This window comes from Petaurus breviceps, unplaced genomic scaffold, assembly GCF_028583685.1.
Source record: "Petaurus breviceps papuanus isolate PSGF00001 unplaced genomic scaffold, PetGlider_PUasm1.0 38, whole genome shotgun sequence".
Lineage (NCBI taxonomy): Eukaryota > Metazoa > Chordata > Mammalia > Diprotodontia > Petauridae > Petaurus > Petaurus breviceps.
Window position 1 is genome coordinate 71,237,714 of NW_027186304.1, and position 20,096 is coordinate 71,257,809.

Here is a 20,096-nt window from a genome sequence, read left to right on the forward strand (position 1 = left end):
GAGAGAGAGAGAGAGAGAGAGAGAGAGAGAGAGAGAGAGAGAGAGAGAGAGAGAATTGAAGGGAAGAGCTCCTGGGGAAGACAGAAAGACATAGGATCAAGGATACAGACAAAGAGCTGACTTTGACAAAGACAAAAGGAGCACCTCTCAAAGACTAGAGCAAAGGGGTTGAGAAACAGTTGACAGAGAGATAGGAAGCCTAGGTACAGTGGAAAGACCTGGTTCTGGAGTCAGAGGAGCTTCAAATATTCTATTTTGACTTGGCACCTGTGGACTTTGAGCAAGTCACTTATTCTTCCTGGATCTCTGTTCTTCACTGGTAGACTGAAGGTGTTAGGTTAGATTACCACTAAAATCCTTTCTAACTATACTCTTGTGATCCTGTGCTCACTCTGGGCCTATTTGTATATACCCACTAACATATACTTCTTTAATACAATGTGGTTTTAGAGTATAAAGTCAATTGAAGAGCTTTTCATTTCCAAATGGTACTATGTGATGGAATGATGAAAATTTACCTGATTTGTTTTATTTTGTTTTTAGAAACAAGTTATATCTATACTTTTCTTTATGACTGAATTTTATGAATACTGTATATAGTGCTCATATATAGTACTATATACAGTACTCATATATAGTACTATATACAGTACTAGTATTCATTATGAAATGTTCTCTACCATCAAGATTACAGTGTTAACAATGTCATATATTGTCATGTTTTTAAGTCTTTTGTTGTTCACAAGCATCAGACACCATCTTTTAAAGTGACACTCAATTTTAGTCTTCCTGTCAAAACTGTGCTCTGTAAAATCTGAAATTTTTTTTTTCTTCCAGAAAATAGAATATCAAACAGCTATCATTCAGGAATTTTCACATTTTAAATTCCCATGATGAGTTGCACAAATAACTTTCCTTTAATAAAAAAGGCTTTTTTGAGTAGCCAGCACAGGATTTGGCATTTGAACATAAGGGTTTTACAAAAGTCTGGAGCGGATTAGAGACAGGTGGGACCCTGGAGCAGCATGGTTATAAGCACCTGTCCATTTAGACCTTTTTCTGCCAGTGATACCAGGGATCCTCCTGGAAAATAGAAAACCCATGCATATGAGGATTAACCCTCCAGGCAAGACCAGGTGGAAGAGGAGATACCACCAGGTGGATGTTCTCCAAAGCAGGTCATTCTATTTTTGGATAGCTTTAGGTATTAGGAAATTTGTCTCTATATTGAGCCCAAATCTGCCTCTGTATTATTCCCACACATTGTCCTCCTTGATCAGGGTGGGAAACCTGTGGCCTTCTAGGTCCTTGGGTGCAACTTTTTGATTGAATACAAGTTTTACAGAACAAATCCTTTTATTAAGGGGATTTGCTCCATGAAGTTTGGATTCAGTCAAAGGGCTGCACTTGAGGCCAAGAAGAAGAAGTCTAATCTTTCTTTTACATGACAACCTTTCAGCTATATGAAGATAGCTATCATGAGCCACCTGAGTTTTCTCTGCACTTGAGGCCAAGAAGAAGAAGTCTAATCTTTCTTTTTATATGAAGACAGCTATATGAAGATAGCTATCATGAGCCACCTGAGTTTTCTCTCCTTCAGATTGAATATATTTAGTTCCTTGAATGGCAGGATCTCCTATCCTCTCACCAGTCTGGTTGCCTTCCTATTAAACAGTTTCTCCCTATGTACTACAAAGCACTCTCCTCTCTATTTCTACTACTACTATCCTAGGACAATCACTCATTACTACTCTCTTGGGTAATTATAATGGCCTTCTAACAGGTCTTCCAGTTTTCATTCTCCTTCCCCTCCAGTATTTTTTTCATTCAGTTTATAGAATTATCTTTCTCACATATTGTAATAGTAATGGTAATTTGAAGATCTTCCCTGCTTTGAAGATATGCCTTGCCCCCTAATAAGCTGAATAAAAATCACATGGAGCCTGTGGTGGGAGAAGTTTGCTGAAAGATGGAGCAGAGCCCATAGGAAGCTGGGAGTCAGAGAAGCCAGAGATTGTAGGGAGGAGAGGATGCACACAAGGGAGACAGTTAGATTTGTGAGTAAATGTTGGTTTGTGAGAAGGCTAAAGGATGCTGTGATTCTGTATTGTTATGGCTTATTAACTTCTTTGCTACTATGATGGAATCAGCTTACTGGTTTGGGGATTCAGTTTCCTGGTGTCTGAATAAATGTTTTGCCTCTGTCTTCTTTATGGGGAGTCTGTTATATTTTGTATTTGAGCACTATGTAGGCATATTTATAGTGACCATTGGCACTGTGAATATTGACATGGTGCTACACATATAGAACCAGAAAGATCTCAGAGTTGAAAGAACTCTCAAAGGAAATCTAGTTCCATCTGATAAGGAATCTCCACTGTATCCTCCCTAGCAAATGGTCAGCCATCCTCTGCTTGAAGATGCCTAGTGATTCATAGTTGGGAAACCCACTGCCTCCCGAGGTTCATTCTACTTCTGAATTGCTCTATTAGGGAAATTTTTTTTCTTAACATGAAGCCAAAATCTGTGTTTACCTTAAGAACCTTTCGAATACTTGAAGAAAACTCTAATGTTCTCTCAATAAGTCTGTAGGATACATTCTTTTGTGCTGACATTTTAAAACTAAAATATAAGTAATAGGATATTTGTGTGAGAAATGCGGAGAGAAAGAACCTAGATGAGAAATTCAGACAATTCTGAGAGCATCTAAGAGAAAAGCAACCCTTCCAATAAAAGACACAAAAATAGATACTTTATTTTGTTTTTATTTCTTTTGTTTAATAAATACTTGTTGTTTGTTGACTTAAGAAGAAACATAGTCAACGATCATTTATTAAGCACCTACTGTGCGCTAAGCACTGGGGATATAAATACAAACAAAACATAGTCTCTGATTTCAAAGAGCGCGGTCTAACGGGGAAGAAGTTTCTGAGAAAGCATACAAGAAGGCAGTTAAACCGTCAACACAGGAAATATTGGTAGACACAGCCCACATACAAGCTCTTGGCAGGGCTAGGGGAATCCTCTGTAAATTTTAAAGACTGTAACGGGATCCTAAGATAAAAAAGTTTGAGAATCTCTGGTTTAATGGAATACGATGGCCACTCAAGGAGCCAAGGCGGGTAGAGAAAATCTTATCATCTTGAGGACAGGGTAAAGTTGTATATGTAAAAATCTACATTCCTCCTTAACTGTCCCTGCACACAGGCTGACACTGCTCTGGCATTCTTGAAAGACACATTTATGTAATAGATAGAATACTGACCTTGGAATCAGGAACACCTAGAATCTGCCCCATATCCCTCCAGGGCAGACTTTAAATTTTCCTTGAGGGGAGCAAGAGGACTGTGACTGAGTCCTTGTTCCTTCCTTCTTTCCCTGAGAGGAGTGTTAGATGAAATTATATTTATCTTTCCCCTTAAATATTGCTGATCTAGATGTATAATCTGTAGGTTTTCCAAGCAAAATACACTTCCCTTGTAGTTCTTTGGGAAGAGGGTAGCCCTTTAGCTTACACTTGCCAGATTTCCACCAAATATGAGTTATCCAAAAGACCATAACTAATAGCAGACAGTGAAGAAATCCATTTATCCATGCAAAATAGCAAACAGAATTTGGAGGAGTTCTACAAATTAGATTGTAGCAGAAAACACACAAGAATGAATGAGCTCTTAGCTGGGAGCAAAATAAGTTATCAGCTCACACCAAGAGAAAGGCCCTGGCCTTACCTAAAGGGAAAAATCTTTGAAATTTCTAGGCAGACAAGTTGAAAATCAGGGACATGTTACATATTTATATGCCTAACACTTCCAAAGTCTTTTTATACATCTTTCTTGAAGTTAGTAGAACCACAGGTCTCTCTCCTCCAAGAAGTTTTAGTACCAACTCCACCCCTTACACGCGTTCTCAGTATTAATCTGGGACTTAGCATTTTCTCCACCAATTCTGAGTCAGTCTTCTTCCACTTACACAGTATACAAAACACTTGAGGCTTAGTTGAAAACCCAGGTTAGATTCATAAATGTTATATTATAGTGAAATGTTATAGTGAAAATTATTATAGTAAAAATCTAGTATTCCTAGGACAAACAACTTTGAAAATTTCCAAAATTTAAAAAAAAAATCTGACACACTTTTCCCCCTTATTCCAAAGCACCATTGTATTTCATGGGAAGATAGATGATACATCAATTGATAGAGATAGATATGGAGACATATATATATATATATACATATATATATCCACATTATGTGTGTGTGTATGTGTGTGAGAGAGAGAGGGAGGGAGGGAGGGAGAGAGAGAGAGAGACAGACAGACAGACAGACAGACAGACAGAGAGAAGTATCTAATTTCACGGACACTTCTGAAATTCTTTGTAAACAGAAAAAACTGGATATCTTTTTTTTTTTTTACCAGTTTTGATTTATAATAAGCCGTAGCAAATATTAAGTTTAGAGGCAAACTCCAGCCTTTCAGAATTTCAGTTGTTTACCTTGGCATAATTCCCTTTCCTGGATTAGTGGTGCCTGCACCAGCAGAGAATCATTTCTGCTACCTTCCTGAAATGACTGGTGAAAAGTGAGAATTGCTCTCTCACAGTTGCTGGATCCTGAATAAACTTCCTGCTGTGGGGGTTTACATGTCCTCTGTGGGGAAGAAAACATGTAAAAGGAAGCAAAGGGACACAGAAAGGAATGGGAAAAGATAAAGCACAGCAGAAAGGGTAGTGGTGGGGATTCAAGAGGAATGAAAATCAATGCAGAAAGAGAAATGAGAATGAGGAGGATAAGCATTGGAAATCAATTCAGAGGTGTGTGGGGGAGAAGTAGAAGGACTCACAGGAGAAAGAATCAAAGCCTACAAAAATCAAAATCCATAAAATGAGACAAAGGCAGAGATTGCTAAGAGCAAGTGTCAGGATAAGGGTTAAAAATGAAGGTGACCTACCTGTAATAAAACCTTCTTTACCATTTAATACAGAAAAAATGTGGCCAAGAAGAGATAGCAGTTGAGAAGGCCCAAAGCTGGTTTAATTCCTGCTTCTCACAGTAATCTAATATTTGAACCTAAGCAAATCACAGAAGCTTTTCATATCCCTTTCCCTTATTGATAAACAATAATAATAATAATAATAATAATACAGAAAAGCAAAAACCAAACAAATAAAAAAAAACCAGACAGCTAGGTGACACAGTGAATACAGCACTGGCCCTGGAGTCAGGAGGACCTGAATTCAAATCCAGCCTCAGACACTTAACATTCACTAGCCATGTGACCTTGGGCAAATCACTTAACCCCAATTGCCCTGCCTCCCCTATCCAAAAAGAAAAAAAAAGCCAGATTAATAATAGAGGACAAGTCTAAGAAACCACTGTTTAGAACAACTAACAAAAATGATCATAAAAACAATGCAGATTGATGAGTTATCTGTTTAACACAATAAATATTTCAAAGACCCATGACCAAAAATATTCATTATCTGATAGCCAAGCCTCTGGTAATGGGTCTCTCTTCACTAAGCTTGGTCATTTCTAGGGTCAGAAATCTAGAGCTAAAAGCAACCTTAGAGGTTTTCTAGATTAATTACCCCATCTTGTAGATGATAATGGGACTGAGGGAAATAAAGGAACATGCTCAAAAACATATGGGCCATATGTGACATAGCTGAGATTTGAACTCAAATTCTATGCCTTTGAAGTTCAGGGTTCTAGCCATTGTACTACAGTAGTCCTGAGATGACAGACACACTCCGTCACTGCCTTTGAATCTGAAGTCTTTCTACCTTTGTATGACCTGCCAGTGCTCGTACCGCATTGGCTTAGCCATTGAGAACCCAGGGTCAGCCCCACTCCACAGTGAAACTTTGGGAGAATTCTCTCCAAGCCTTTTGTCATCTATCATGTTGTCTTTTGTCCCCCAAAGGACAATTTTGAGGCAGGTTACAAGGCAAAACATTAAATGACACCTCATTAATGGGGTGGAGAATTTGGAGTGCAGAAAAGCTATGGGCTCACTCAAATGAACACAAATGATAACTATACTGAATGAAAATAACTATTAAATAATAAATGTTGTAGGTGGGAACATGAAGAAACAAAGGCTCCCCACTTCCCCCCACCAAGGTGAAAGATGGAAAAGCTCAATAATGAAAAACGTGCTTAACTGAACTCAACAGACAATCTAATTTTAGGTAATCGATATCGTCCTGTAAAGTTGTGTCTAAATACAATTTTTGCTACATGAATCAGTGTGAATGATCAGAGGAGCCTCCTATTTGAAGGACTGTAGGTTTAGAGTTGGAAGCAACCTCATATTAGATCCAACCACAGATGAGGAAAGGGGTACATGGGGGTGTTCAGGGAGCTCTAGCACTTCTGGTGTGGGGGCTTGCTGAGTCCTTTTCAGGGCTGCTCGTCCATCTTTGGTGTCCACCTTCAAATAACTCTCACGTGTGGCTCCAAGAAGCTGTAGTATGCACAGCAGCCACACCCTGGTAAAACTGTCCAGGCAAATGGGTTAAACCAGGTGAGGGTAACTGACAGGCCTCACTCCCGTTAGTGAGTTAGGGGGATGTCTACCCCAAGCATATGAAGACTTCCCGTGTGGAATGCATGGATGAGAACCAGTTGTTCCAACAGATGGCCATGAAAACAGCTTAAGCAGGTGCTGTAGAGTGCTTAGGGTTTGGTCAGACATCAAAGATGCCAAGGTCATCTACTATATCCCAGGTCACCTCCGGTAGTCCCAACTTTTGTCTTGCCACTGAACTTCAATGACTCAGACAGAGAGAGTGAAGTTGACAGCTTTGCACAACTCTGTCTCACTTAAATGCAATTCACTTGTAAGTCAAAATATCACCCTGTGATGTCATTGGTCTTCTAGAAAACAAAGTATGAACAAGAGAACAAGAGATGAGGAAAGATGAGGGCCCCTGAAGAGAACTGACTTGCTCAAAGTCATACAAGTAACAGGCTCACTGATGATGAATCATCAATGGTATCTGGAATATCATACATGCCTCCTGCCTTGGACTTGGTAGCTAGGTTATCTTTCATTAGAGACCATTCTCTTTGACAGAGAAAAGTAGAAGCAAAATAACATCTGGGTATAGGTGTGTTAGTTCTGCTAGTATCATTTCATCTTCCCCCAAGCAAGATTCCTTCTTGGCTCCTCTTCCCTTATCCATTAGATCTGGAACAACCCTTTTTACCATCTATCGCCTGCCCCTGTTCCTTTGGTTGACACTCTCATCTCTATTCTTACAGGATGGTGCCACATTGTCGCATTCGTTTTCTGTTACCTGCCCTTGCTTCTATCTTCTGTTCCTGCTTTTTTAAAGTCTAGATTGGACAATGAGTCTGTGTGCATCTTTACTCTCTTTTGTTGTTGTTAAGTTGTGTCCAACTCTTCATAAGCCCCATTTGGGTTTTTTTGGGCAGAGATAATGGAGTGGTTTATCATTTCTTTTCTCCAGCTCATTTTACAAATGAGGAAACTGAGAAAAACAGGGATAGGTGAATTGTCCAGGGTCACATAGCTAGTAAGCTTCTGAGGCCAGATTTGAACTCAGGAAGATATGAGTCTCTCTGACTCTATCCACTACACCACCTTGCTATCTTTTTAATTAAGATTAAAAATTAAATTAAAATTAAAAAGTCCAAATCCTCCAATCATTTAAAATCTTTTTTTCCCTCTTCTTCACAGTTGTTTCTTTTTGTTTCTTCAGACTTTCTTTTGCACCATATATAGTCTCTGGACTTACTCTTCCAGCCCCTACTTTTGCTGTAGGCTGGCTTCCCAAAGTAAGACAACTATGCTCCTCAAGGCTCTAAAGGTAGCCTTGAGGAGTTGGGAATTGTCTTTCCAATGCTGTAGCTTGTGAGTCCCAACCAGTGTGCTTCCCCCACAGTTATCAATTAGTCGTTATCAATTAGTTAGCCAAATTTAATAATTAGAAAATCGTATTTTATAGTGAATGCATGGCTGATATACACCATTTTCCTCGTTCTTTTTCAAAAATCTGTAACTCACTCTTCCACTAGTTCATACATAGTCCACAGAAAGATAGGTTTGAACTTAGAAAGCACATTAGGTAAAAAAGTAAGTAATAGTTCCAAAATCTTTTGCTAGAGTACTCAATATGTTCACCTACTGTAGATGTGGCTATTTTTTCTATGCTTCTTATAAAGCATAGAAATCTGCCTGTCCTTAGTTTCTAATTTAGCCTTCACTGTCCAAGGGACACTGATAGGATGCTAATTTTACAAAAGCCCAAATCCTCCAATCATCTAAAGTTCACAAGATCCTCCAGTGGCCAATCAACATCTAAAATTGTCTGAGTTATTTAGATGTGTTTTTCCCTAGTTAAAGTCTCAGAGAATAGCTCTCATCATTACTTTCAGTGGATGATGGATAATTGATTGACCCAACTACTGACCCGAACCCCTTCAGGTCCTTCTACATTCTTATACATAAACAAGGAGTTTCCCCTGTCTCTGAGGTGATTTACACTGCAGAGTTTTAGTCTATGGGATCCTACATATCCTTCTTCTTGACCTTTTGAAATCTTGTCTTAAAACCTCATGTGCTTATTAGAATATTCCTAGTTTTCTACCCCTTTCGTGAAATCAAAGAAAGCATTGTTTTTGGCAAAACAAACAATCTTTCTCTAAAGTAAGTAACCATGACTTTTGTATTTACCTATTTTTACAAATCTTGATATTCCTTATACAATTTTTCTTAAAATGAACATTTAGCATTTATTTGCTAGTTTATAAATAGGACCCTATGCTGAACATAGGACACTTATCCTAGCGTCTTATACATAAATAGGCACTCAGTACATTTTTGTTGATGAATGCGTTAATATATTTCTGTATAAAGTAGCATGTTCATATTTTGGCATTTCTTTGCCATTTTGGAACTTTTTTTTTGCTGTTTCAATCAAGACCTTTCAAGGAAATAAGTGGTTTGAGCACAGAGGAACTAACCTTCTAGTGAAGATCAGATGGAAACAGAGCTAACACCTGGTGCAGCCACATATTTAAGACCCTTTTATTCTGGGAATGTCTCTCTCCAGAGACCTAGTATTAGAAATCAGAGAGCTGACTTGTACTGCCTTCCCTATCCTATCCCATTCCATTTTCTATTTTTCCTGACAGGGTTACTTAACTCTGACTTCCTGTGCTTACAACCTCGTATGTTTTTGGAATAGGCACGGCAATATGACTGATTTCCTAGGTTCCTGACCTCATTTCCTGTTTAATTTACCCTGGATCAATTCAATTCAGTCTCACAAAAATGCTTTAATTGACTCCTAATTCATCATCAGTCTTTGGAAGTAATTGATTTTTGTGTTGATCACAGTTCTTAGGCATTTCACAGTTGTTTTTCTTTATGATATTGTAGTCATTGTATAAATTGTTCTCCCAGACCTATTCACTTGACTGAAAATAAATAGGATTCATCAGTTCATGCAAATCTTCCTTCTTTTCTGTGAAATCACTGTTTTTTCCATTGCTTACAGTACAATAATTTGCCATTATTTTCGTATACCGTAATTTGTTCAGATATTCTTCAAATATTTCCTGTCTGTTGTTGGGGAAAAAAAGTGCTGCTACAATATTTCTGTACATATAGGTCCCTTTCATTTATCTTTTATTTCTTTAGAGTATAAGTCTAGGAGTGATATTACTGGGGACAGGTTAAATTTTTGAGAGTTGTTTTTTCTCAGTTTATTTTAGGAGTTGTAGGCTAGCATTGTTAGAAAGTAAAATGGAGTCCATTTTGTATGTTGGATATTAAAGGCCATTGGGCACATGATCTATAGAAAATCTGATACATAGGGTCCAACTTTAAGAATAGATTTCTTGAAAATCAGTGATAATATAATAGTGTTCTGTAGCTTCAGTAGGGAGGCAGGGATAGTGGGAGAGCAGGATAGGATTGCTAAAGTGATTCCAGGCTTCTCTCAGTACCAAACAGCATATTGCCAGCCTATCTTTTCTTCCTCAAACAATATCTATTTATTTGAGCAGAAATATTTCTTGAATGACTGATGTTAGCATTGCACTTTAAAAAGTGGTTGCAAGGGAGATGGTCCTGCCATGGCAGCTTTCTCCACCATTGGTGGTAGTTGTGATGGCTGAGACTAGGAGATATTTTGTTTCTTGGGCCAGAACGACTACTAAGGTTGATGATGACAGGTTTGCTTTCTAGCATAAAAATGGAATCTGCTGCTCTGACAAATAGAATTTAACATTCAAAAGAGAACTAAGTATTTCACCTGATTAGATCCCAAAAATTTCATCAAATGCAGAATGTGTCTCTAAGTGCATCATTTCTCTCAGTACATTATTTCAGAAGAAGAGTGAATGGAAGACAATTGCTGCAGGGATATTTTTTTCTAAACCACTACTCCCTTCTACCTTTGGCCCCTATTTCTAACTTCCTGACATCCTCCTCAATCTGTTCCCCAAAAGTCAATAACTTGAAAGTAGGTATTTTCCTTTAGATCATAAAATGCAAGAGTTTGAAAGATCATAAAATCAGCTAATACAGTGTCTTCCAACCAGAATGGTATTGCTGACTGATCAGGTAGACCAATGGTCTCTAATTTTGTTGCATACTTTTGTCAATAAAACATTTTTGAGCATCTTCAATATATGTATATTTATAAATTATAAGCACATGCTATGATACCATTATGTATTTTCTAAAATTTTCACAACAGACATTTCAAAGGATGGCAAAGATGAAAAAAATTTTAAATCTTTTATTTATTAGAGCTACAAAACCTTTTTTGCTTTCACTAAAATGCTATTAGTAATATTTTTAATTAAAACAATGTAATTGAATATGCTTTATTATTTTAAAAGATCTCTATTTTATGGGGGTTATGGTAGACATATTAATAATTGTAAGTGATTATTAAGTTAATTTGAACAATATTGTAGCCTTGCATGTGAATTTATTATGTTTTTTAATCAAAAGATACACAATAGGGGCAGCTAGGTGGTGCACTGGTCCTGGAGTCAGGAGGACCTGAGTTCAAATCTGGCCTCAGACACTTGATACTAGCTGTGTGACATTGAGCAAGTCACTTAACCCTGATTGCCTTGCCTCCCCCCTCCAAAAAAATAGAAAAAAAAAGATACACATTGTATGTCTTTCCTTGGTCTTAGATGTTCACCATATGCAATGCAAAAACAATAAGCAAAATGAATTGCATTCTAATTTCAGCTCAACAGAAAGTCTTCAGTATAAAGCCATTTGTATTTATTTACAAAATTCTGATGGTTATCTTACCTTAAATTGCTTTTCATATTTAGATATCTGAAGTGTATTTTTATGAGACTGATGAATAACAAGGAAGCTTATTAGGCTAGACTGTGGAGTTCAAGAAGGAACACTCTGCATACAAAACTAGAAAAACTGATTATAGCACGGAGGGTCTAAGTTACAAAGGAATTTAAGTGCCAAATAGAATTTATATTTGGTTTTAGAATTACTGGAGCTTATTGAATATGTAGGCAGCTAGGTGGAGTAGTGAATGGAGTGCCTGACCCAGACTCAGGAAGACTCATCTGCTTGAGTTCAGATCTGGCCTCAGACTCTTACTAGCTGTGTTACCCCAGACAAGTCACTTAACCCTGTTTTCCTCAGTTTCCTCATCTGTAAAATGAGCTGGAGAAGACAATGGCAAACCACTCTAGTATCTTTGACGTGAAAACCTCAAAATGGGGTCCCGAACTGAAATGACTGAACAACAACAAAAGAAATTTAATATAAGGAGGCAATGTCACATGCTAAAACCAGCTTTCAGAAAATGACTGTCAGTTATGTGCAGTATAGATTTGAGTGGCAGACTGGAAACCAAGAAACCAATTAGTAGGTCACTGAGGTAGCCACAGGGTGACATGGGGCTTAAGGTGGAAGGGGTAAGATTTTTCCAAATAGCACTTGTGTGTAGCTACTGCTGGGGATACTCAGGTCCCAGTCAGTCAGTGCCCAAATGTCTTGAAGAGTTGAAGCCTGCCTGAGGGGAACTGAGGATACTGAGAGTTTACATAGTAGAGTGAAGGGTAAAGTAGGGATAAGGAGTGAAGGTTAGGTATGGTTGGGTTAGAGACAAGCTATGTCTCTGGCTATTATTTCTCTGAAAGGTAGAATGTGACCAATATTCCCACCTTCTGGCTGATCACATAGTCTTTGGTGTCATTCTATGTCCCCTCTCCCAGAAGTTAGATTCTCTATTTTGGAGACTATTGAGATAGAACACTAAAGTATATATTGAAGATTTCTCAGTTTTCAGAAGCCTCTACTCAAGGACTCTATGCATCTTGGGGATTTAGTGTTAGGGACAAGGTTCAGAGAAAAGGAGAAAGCCAGATCAGAAAAAGAATAGAACACAGAGAGAGGGAGCCCACTTTTAAAAGCATACATAGGCTTTAAGAAGTGAGAATCTTATGTAGTAAAGGTTTCTGCAAACCTATAAAAATTTGCTAAGGGCTGATTTTTATAGACTGACAGTTGGAGGATGTTGAAAGAGGCAAGATTTGACATTATCTTCACTTACACCATGCCACCTCCCAGAAACTCTGACCTCCTATTCCAGACCTTTTTCCGTGATACCTTACTGTCTTGGGTGTCTTATTTCCTTGTTAAAAAATATCCCTCCTTTGTATGTCCATTTTCTCACTTTTTGCTCCTCAAGCATCTTTCTCCTGTCATCCTTTTTCCTTTCTTCATCTTCCTCTTTTCCTCCCTATCTTCCCTTTTCTTTCTACAAATATACCCCTTCCACCATACCATACTGGGATAAAAGTGTGAATCATTTTCTTTTTAGTTGCTGCACTTTCATCTTGGATCCCTTGATTTTACTGCCAATTTTTTTTGCCTTTTAAGTTCATTGTAATTGTCCATAACTCCTTTTATTTATTTGATAATAATAATAATAGTTAACATTTATATAGCACTTACTATGTGCTAAGCAAACACTAAGCTGAGGGCTTATGAATATTATCTCATTTGTGCCTTACAAATACCCTGGGAGGTAGATGTCCATTTTGTAATTATGTCCATTTTGCAGATGAGGAAATTGAAACAAACAGAAGTTAAGTGACTTGCCCATGGTCACACAACTTCTAAGTGTCTGAGGCTGGACTTGAACTCAGAGCTTCCTGACTCAAACTCCAGCACTCTATCCCTGCCACTTTGCTACTTGTAGGTATCTAGGTGTTTATGTTGCCTGCACTGGATTTTCTCCATTAGCTGTCTAAAATAGCTCTATTCATAGAATCATAGCATTTAGAGTTTGAAGGGAAAAGTCATCTAGCTTGATCTTTCCCATTTTAAAGATGAGAAAATTAGGTCCCAAAGAGGGTAAGAAATCTTGAGGTTATATAGGTAGTAAGTAGCAGAGGAAAAAACAGATCCAAGATCTAACATTTTTCATATGCCCTATCTGTCTCATAGTTTCTAGATTAGAAGGCAAGTCATTCAAAAGTGTTATGCCAGGTTGACAACCCTTTATTTTCTTTTGGGCTGGAGTTTGACATTAAACTGAATCCTGAAAACAAGGATGCAGTGGCAGGTGTTCATTCTTAAAAGACTCAGGGAGAGATTGTGTGTGTGTGTGTGGGGGGCATATTTGGCATAAGGTGGAAGTTTATCTTAACAACAGATTCTCTGAATTTGCATTATATAGTGAATATACTTCCACATTGTTGGGGGGAAAACTAGGTAAAAACAGACCTTAGTTTAAGGAAAATTAAATTTTCCTGGTATAATTGTGGTATGGCTTCAAAAAATAGAATATAGCTGTCTCCAAAGAATTGAAAATTATTATCATGCAAAGGAGGGTGCATAATGAGTGTGATTGGCTACAGAAATACTACAAATGAGGCATTATATAGTGAAATCAGCAAAAAAGATGTCATTGGAGAAATGAGTGAGGAAAAAAAAGTTGGCATGATCAGTTAACCAGAGGTGGACAGAAGGAAGAACATTCAATGGACATCTTTCATATTCTGATGGTGTGAGGTCAAGGAGGAGTCCTAGCATGTTGGGTGAATTCCCCATGACTAACATATGGGATGATATGGAGAAGAGTTACATGGGATAAGAAGGTAGGAATAGATTGCTTTCTGTGTTGTTGAAAGGAGTATTCACATTGAATAGATCACAAATCCATTTGAGTAGTTGAGATTAAAGTTCCCATAATCAATTAGGAATTTCTTACAATATATAACCTGGCTCACAACCTCATCCTAATAATAACAGGAAATATTCATGGGAGATGTAGTATGGGGTAGTAGATGGAAAGCTGTTCAGGAATCCTTGGGTTGAGTCCCACTGACTGACACATTCTGGTTGTGTGATTTTGGGTAAATCAACTTCTCAGACTCTAGACAACTCTCTGCAACCATTAATTGCAGAGAAGGTGCTGACTTGTGCTGGTAGAGAAGTTTCTCACTGGGATCTCCATATGAAAGAAATCACATGTCTAGTGCGAATCCCTATATTATTGAATCTGGAAACAGGAGACCTAGACTCACTTTGAGTTTTGTCATTTACTAGCAGTGTGACCTTATGCACAGCTAGTACACTTAACCTCTCTGAACCTCAGTTTCCTCACACTAAAAATGATAGGATTGGAATGGGTGACCTCTAATGTTTCATCCAAATCTAAATCTCAGATTCTACGATTCTAATTGTCTGTGTGCAACAAACGTGTTAATAAAAGTATTATTGATACCATTTTATAGATGGAGATACTGAGGTCGAGAATTTAAGTGACTTGACCAAAACCACAAAGAAGTGGCATTGTGGATAATCTTTAGCCAGCCCAACTGTGGGCTAAGTCTCCTGGCTTCTATTCAGGCCCAGTTTCCTTCCTTAAACATGAAGAACTACAGAGAAAAGTTCCCTTTTCATATAACTAGATTACAGTCCAATCCCCCTTCCCTAGTTGGGATACTAAGCAGGTATAATGCCACACATGCACAGCTTTCCAGAGGACTGCTCCTGTGAACAGCTTTTCAAGGTTCTGATTACACAGTATAGTGAACACTCTATTCAATAACAAATCAGAGCAAAATATTCGTAGTAAATCAAGGAACAGCATTCACAATGTTTCAACTTATCACAGATAATCAAAATACAGCATTCACAACAACTTAGCACAGAAAATTGCCACATAGTTTTCACCACAGTGGTCACACAGTTTTGAACAAAGTATAATCATTTAGTCAATCAATCACTTAGTAACTCAATCATTCAATCAACTCAATGACTTGATCATCCTTAAGGGTCACAAAATACAATAGTCAAAGTTCTCCACTCATGGGGCACACTAAGTTACAATATCAGTCACTACTCAGCACTCTCTTAAGGGGTAGTGTAAAATACACAGGCCATCCACCCCTCAGTCACAAATAAGTTACAATCTTCTCAGTCAGTACACAGTATCCAAGCAAATCTTCTTTAATCTTGACTCTAATCTTTAATCTTGACTTTAATCTCAGATTGCCTGGATCCCCTTTCATGGTCCCAGGTCCTACCTGGAGATTCATTAAACTGTCCCCTGGGTTCAAAGGCAGATAGCTCCCAGTTCCTTGTCCAGCTCTCTGTGCAATCCCTGTTCCACGCTGAAGCTCACAGTGTCCAATCCATCTTAAATCCTTCACAGTCTCTGTTCCCAGGAAGTCAAGGCTTAACAAAGCCAAAAACAGGTTCATAGAAAGTACCTTTCACAGTCATGCTAGGAGAAGCTGGTAGCTCCCCAGAAGAAGCTCCAGCTGGTTCCCAGAATCAAAAATCACTTCACCCACATTCCCCAAATCAAAGTCATTCTCTCCAGCCTGGGCCTTTCCTCTTCAGCCTCCTTGGCAGCAGCTGCTTCTGCCTCCATAAAGCTTATCCCAAGGAGTTCTGATTCTTGCTCTCTGGGGCATTTCCTTATATACAATGTTGCTCCTCCCTTTTCAGCCCCTTCCTGTTACATCAGCAACAGGAGTTCATGCCTTCTGTTTCTTTAACAGAGGCTTAATTAGAACTAGGTGCTAAGTACCTCTCAGCTTAGCAATACAAAAGGAACTTCAAATTTCATTACTATTACAGCAGGATGTCCTTTTCTTCAGTTTTTTTCAGAATGAATTCAGAGGAGTGATTTTACTCTTGGATTCTCATAGGGAGGAGGCAGTGCACAGTCACAACTTAGTTTATTGTTTCGAGCTTTCAATCATCTGTTGTTCCTGTGGTTCCATACCTGTGAATAGATAATTGAGAGCTGACTGATACTCTTAGAGCCAAATGGAATATAGATTATCTGACCTGGAATATAGATTATCTCCATAAGGATGGAGGGGGAAAAAACACAACAGAGGAGAAAGTAAGATAATTTTTTTAAGTTAATGTACTACATAATAAAGGGAATAAAAGAAATGCCTAGGCTAGCTCATTGGCTGACAGCATTAGGTGCATCTAGAGGTGATTTTTGTTTATTTGTTTTTAATTCTACTTTTTATATTTTTAAGTCAAGCTGAGTCTTCATTTCTTTACAGTTTTTTTCTAGAACTAGATGTCAAATTTTGAACCATATCCCTAAAAAGTTTTTAGAATAAAGTCTTTCTAATAGAAAAAATAAAGTTTTTTTTCCCCTAGGCAGAACTATTTCCTGGAAAACACAACTATTTTGTTATCTCCCTACAAAGCATCACACTCAGTTCATATTTTATGCGGATAATAGAATGCTTTTATATCTTCTATAATAGACTTGTCCTAAAATATACTTTTTAAACATGCATTAAAAGGAGTAAACAACGTCTGCTAGATAAACAATGGAAAACATCTCTATTTTTGCAGCCTCTTCATCATTTTAATGTTTGTCATTTCTACCCATCACAACCATTTAAATTCCATTCCACATGTTGATCAATCAGTAGTTCTGCTTATAGGCGAGAATGCCTGAAAATTGCATCAGGGTTGTTTAGGGTTAGAGGGACCAGTTAAAGCCCACAAATAAATGACTTCTTTTAGCTTTCTAGCACCTCCATATTATCTGACAAGATATTATCCTTTCCCACACATCAGGTATATTTACAGCTGGAAGTCTATTCATATTTCAGGGCCCTTGTGAATGTGCATATACAAATACACAGTCCCAGGGCAGATACGGATCCACATTCATGTTCTCCTTCCAACATTTATGGAAAGCAATGCAAATAAATTCTGAACTCACCATCTGTGATAGTCATTCTTTTGGGTTGTCCTCTACAAACACAGCAGGCTACTGTGGATGCCAGTCACTACTGGTTTCTTTGAAACAAGGCCAAGGAAAAAAATTTTTTTCCCCACTGGGATTTCATCAGATAAATGCTCTTGGGGCTGAGACTACTGTTCCACACAAACAAGATACAAGCCAGAGACATCCTGGCAATATTGCGAATTTTTTTTAAAGCTGGATAAAAAAAATGATTGCATTATTTGCAATCCATAGTATGGCTTACCAATGTCTGATTGCCTAAGAGAGTACTCTGAGATACCTTGAATACAAAGGTCTGTTGTAAAATCAGTTCTTGGCTACTTATCTTGTAATTGACTCTCTATTCAGTGATGGGTGAAATATAAAATGACTGGGGAAACAAAGGTTCCAGCTTCCAAGCATATAGATTTATTAAGCAATGCTTGCCAATTGCATTACAAATCAGGACCAGGCCTCCTCCACTTGGCACTGGACCCAGAATACAGGGAGAGACAGATTTTTATGCATTAAAAGAAAATAATCAACAATATATAAACCAGGATACAAGATTATTGTTCAATCGTTTTTCAGTTGTGTTTGACTCTCTGTGACCAGATTTGCAGTTTTCTTGGCAAAGATATCAGGGAGGTTTGCCATTTCCTTCTCCCCCTAATTTTATAGATGAGGAAACTAAGGTAAACAGGGTTAAGTGACTTGCCCAGAGTCATACAGCTAGTAAGGGATGAATGCCAGATTTGAATTCAGGAAGATAGTCTTCCTGACTCCAGACCCTATATGCCCCAGAATATTAGGTAATCTTATTTCTAATTGGAGTAAAGATTAGGGATTTACCAAGTTGGGAGGAGAGAGAAAACAGGTGCTATTCCCTGAAATCAGAAAAAGAGGCATTCCACTCCCTCCCACTCCCCAAGTATCTATATTCAATCAAAAGGAACAAGAATATGGGTCCATTTTTCAGAAAAGACATGAATTCCTTGAGATGTATACTTGTGGGAAAACTTCTTGCATCAGTCTTTGGATCTGACCAGGGTTCTGGTCAGCATAACCTAGGTCCTTAGTTAAGAATTTTTAAGCAACAGCTAGAAGTGGTCCAACTTCCCAGAAATGGAGGGCTAGGTTCAAACAACACAAAAAAGTTTTGTCACAGTTCTCATGATTGAACAAAATTTTCTCAGAAGACCAAAATTGGACTAGACCCATTACTAAATAGAAAGGAAACTGAGCTAGATGCAGAATTGAGTTACAAGATGGAGCCAGTGTGGTTCACTAAATTCTCATAACTTCTTCCATTCACTGATTTTTCCTTGATCTTTTAGTACTTAGCTTTTTAAAAAATACTGTAAGGTTCAGATACTTATTAAGTTGATTGTAATCATAATCTTTCACCGATACCTACTATACAGATTCTTCATCCGAATAATGGTGACTTCATTGCTTTAAAGATCTATGATTTCATGGGAAGTGGGCACTCTCTGTCGGTGCCACAAATCACAGGTCTTCTAGCCCTTAGCAGCAAATATTGATGAAATGCTATAAATTTGTTACCGTTCAGTCATTTTCAGTCATGGCTGACCATTTGTGACACCATTTTGAGTTTTCTTGGCAAAGATACTGAAATGGTTTGCATTTCCTTCTCCAAGTAATCTTATAGATGAGGAAACTAAGGCAAACAGGATTAAGGGACTTACCCAAAGCTAGCTTTTGTTATTATTTTTAAAATAGCAATTGTTTTTCTCAATCTAAACATAGTTGAAATATGTCCTAACTTTGAGAGTCTATTTTATTGGAATCAAGTTCCAGAAATGACTTTCCCACTGAACAATATAACTTAATGGGCACTTTGGAATATGGCAATCTTCCCTACTCCTTCTCTTCACTAGTCAACAAATAATTTTCTGAAGAGAGTATGGTTGCTTGATCAAAATAAATCCTGGGCAAATGAAAAGTAAAAAGTAGTAGAAGGAATAGGATTGGAGATTATGTAAAAATCTATTGGTGCTTAAAGTTTCCATAATATTTCCATTTTTAATGTCTGAGCCAATTTCTTGGTTTCAATTTTAGAGGAAGACAGAGGTAGCCCTGTTCTGTTCAACAGCTGCATGTTCTATTACAGAATTGGTCCCTCACCAGTGATGGACAAAATGACTATTGGCTGCTCTTAAGTGGTGCTCTAAGGCCCTCTCAAGCAAGTCTAAGTGATGTGGAAAGAGGCAGTTCTACAGAACAGAGAAAGACTGGGGACACCATATCCAGAAATGTGAAAGTTAAGATAGAGATTTAGAAGGTATTTCAGCTGTGCTTTGGACGTGTTTAGAGCAATTAAGCTTAATTTTAGTAAAGAAATAAGCACAAATCTGATCATATTAATAAACCTATAGAGGTTCCCTCTTGGATTAAATTCCAACTCTTCTGTTTAGCATTCAAATCTCTCCACAGTCTGGTTCCCATCTGAGACTTATTGTCCATTACCCTTCATGACTCTCCATTATAGTTAAACTGGTCTAACTTCCTATTCTCTTTATACAATATTCCATTTCAGTGCCAGTGCACAGGCTAGTCTTTAATGAATTCTGCTCCTCACCTCCACCTCTTTTCTTTTAATTTGTGCTATTTCAAAAATATATAAATATATATTAAATTACACATCTTAAATTTAATAATTTATTGTAAATTTATGTGTGTGTGTGTGGGGGGGGTTCCTGCATTGAAATTTTGATGATGCAATATTGAGTCATATAACCAGGTAGCATAGTATTGTAAACAAGTCATTACGTGCACATATTCCTGCTGATTCATGCTGGACTTCCTGACAATGCATGATACAATTGT

General features: G+C 37.8%; 1 protein-coding gene across 1 annotated transcript in view; it reads left to right on the forward strand.

Moving 5' to 3' along the window:
• CLVS1 (clavesin 1) overlaps nt 1-20,096 on the forward strand; it is a 231,255-nt gene that overhangs the window by 48,232 nt on the left and 162,927 nt on the right. The gene's annotated exons all lie outside the window — the stretch shown is intronic.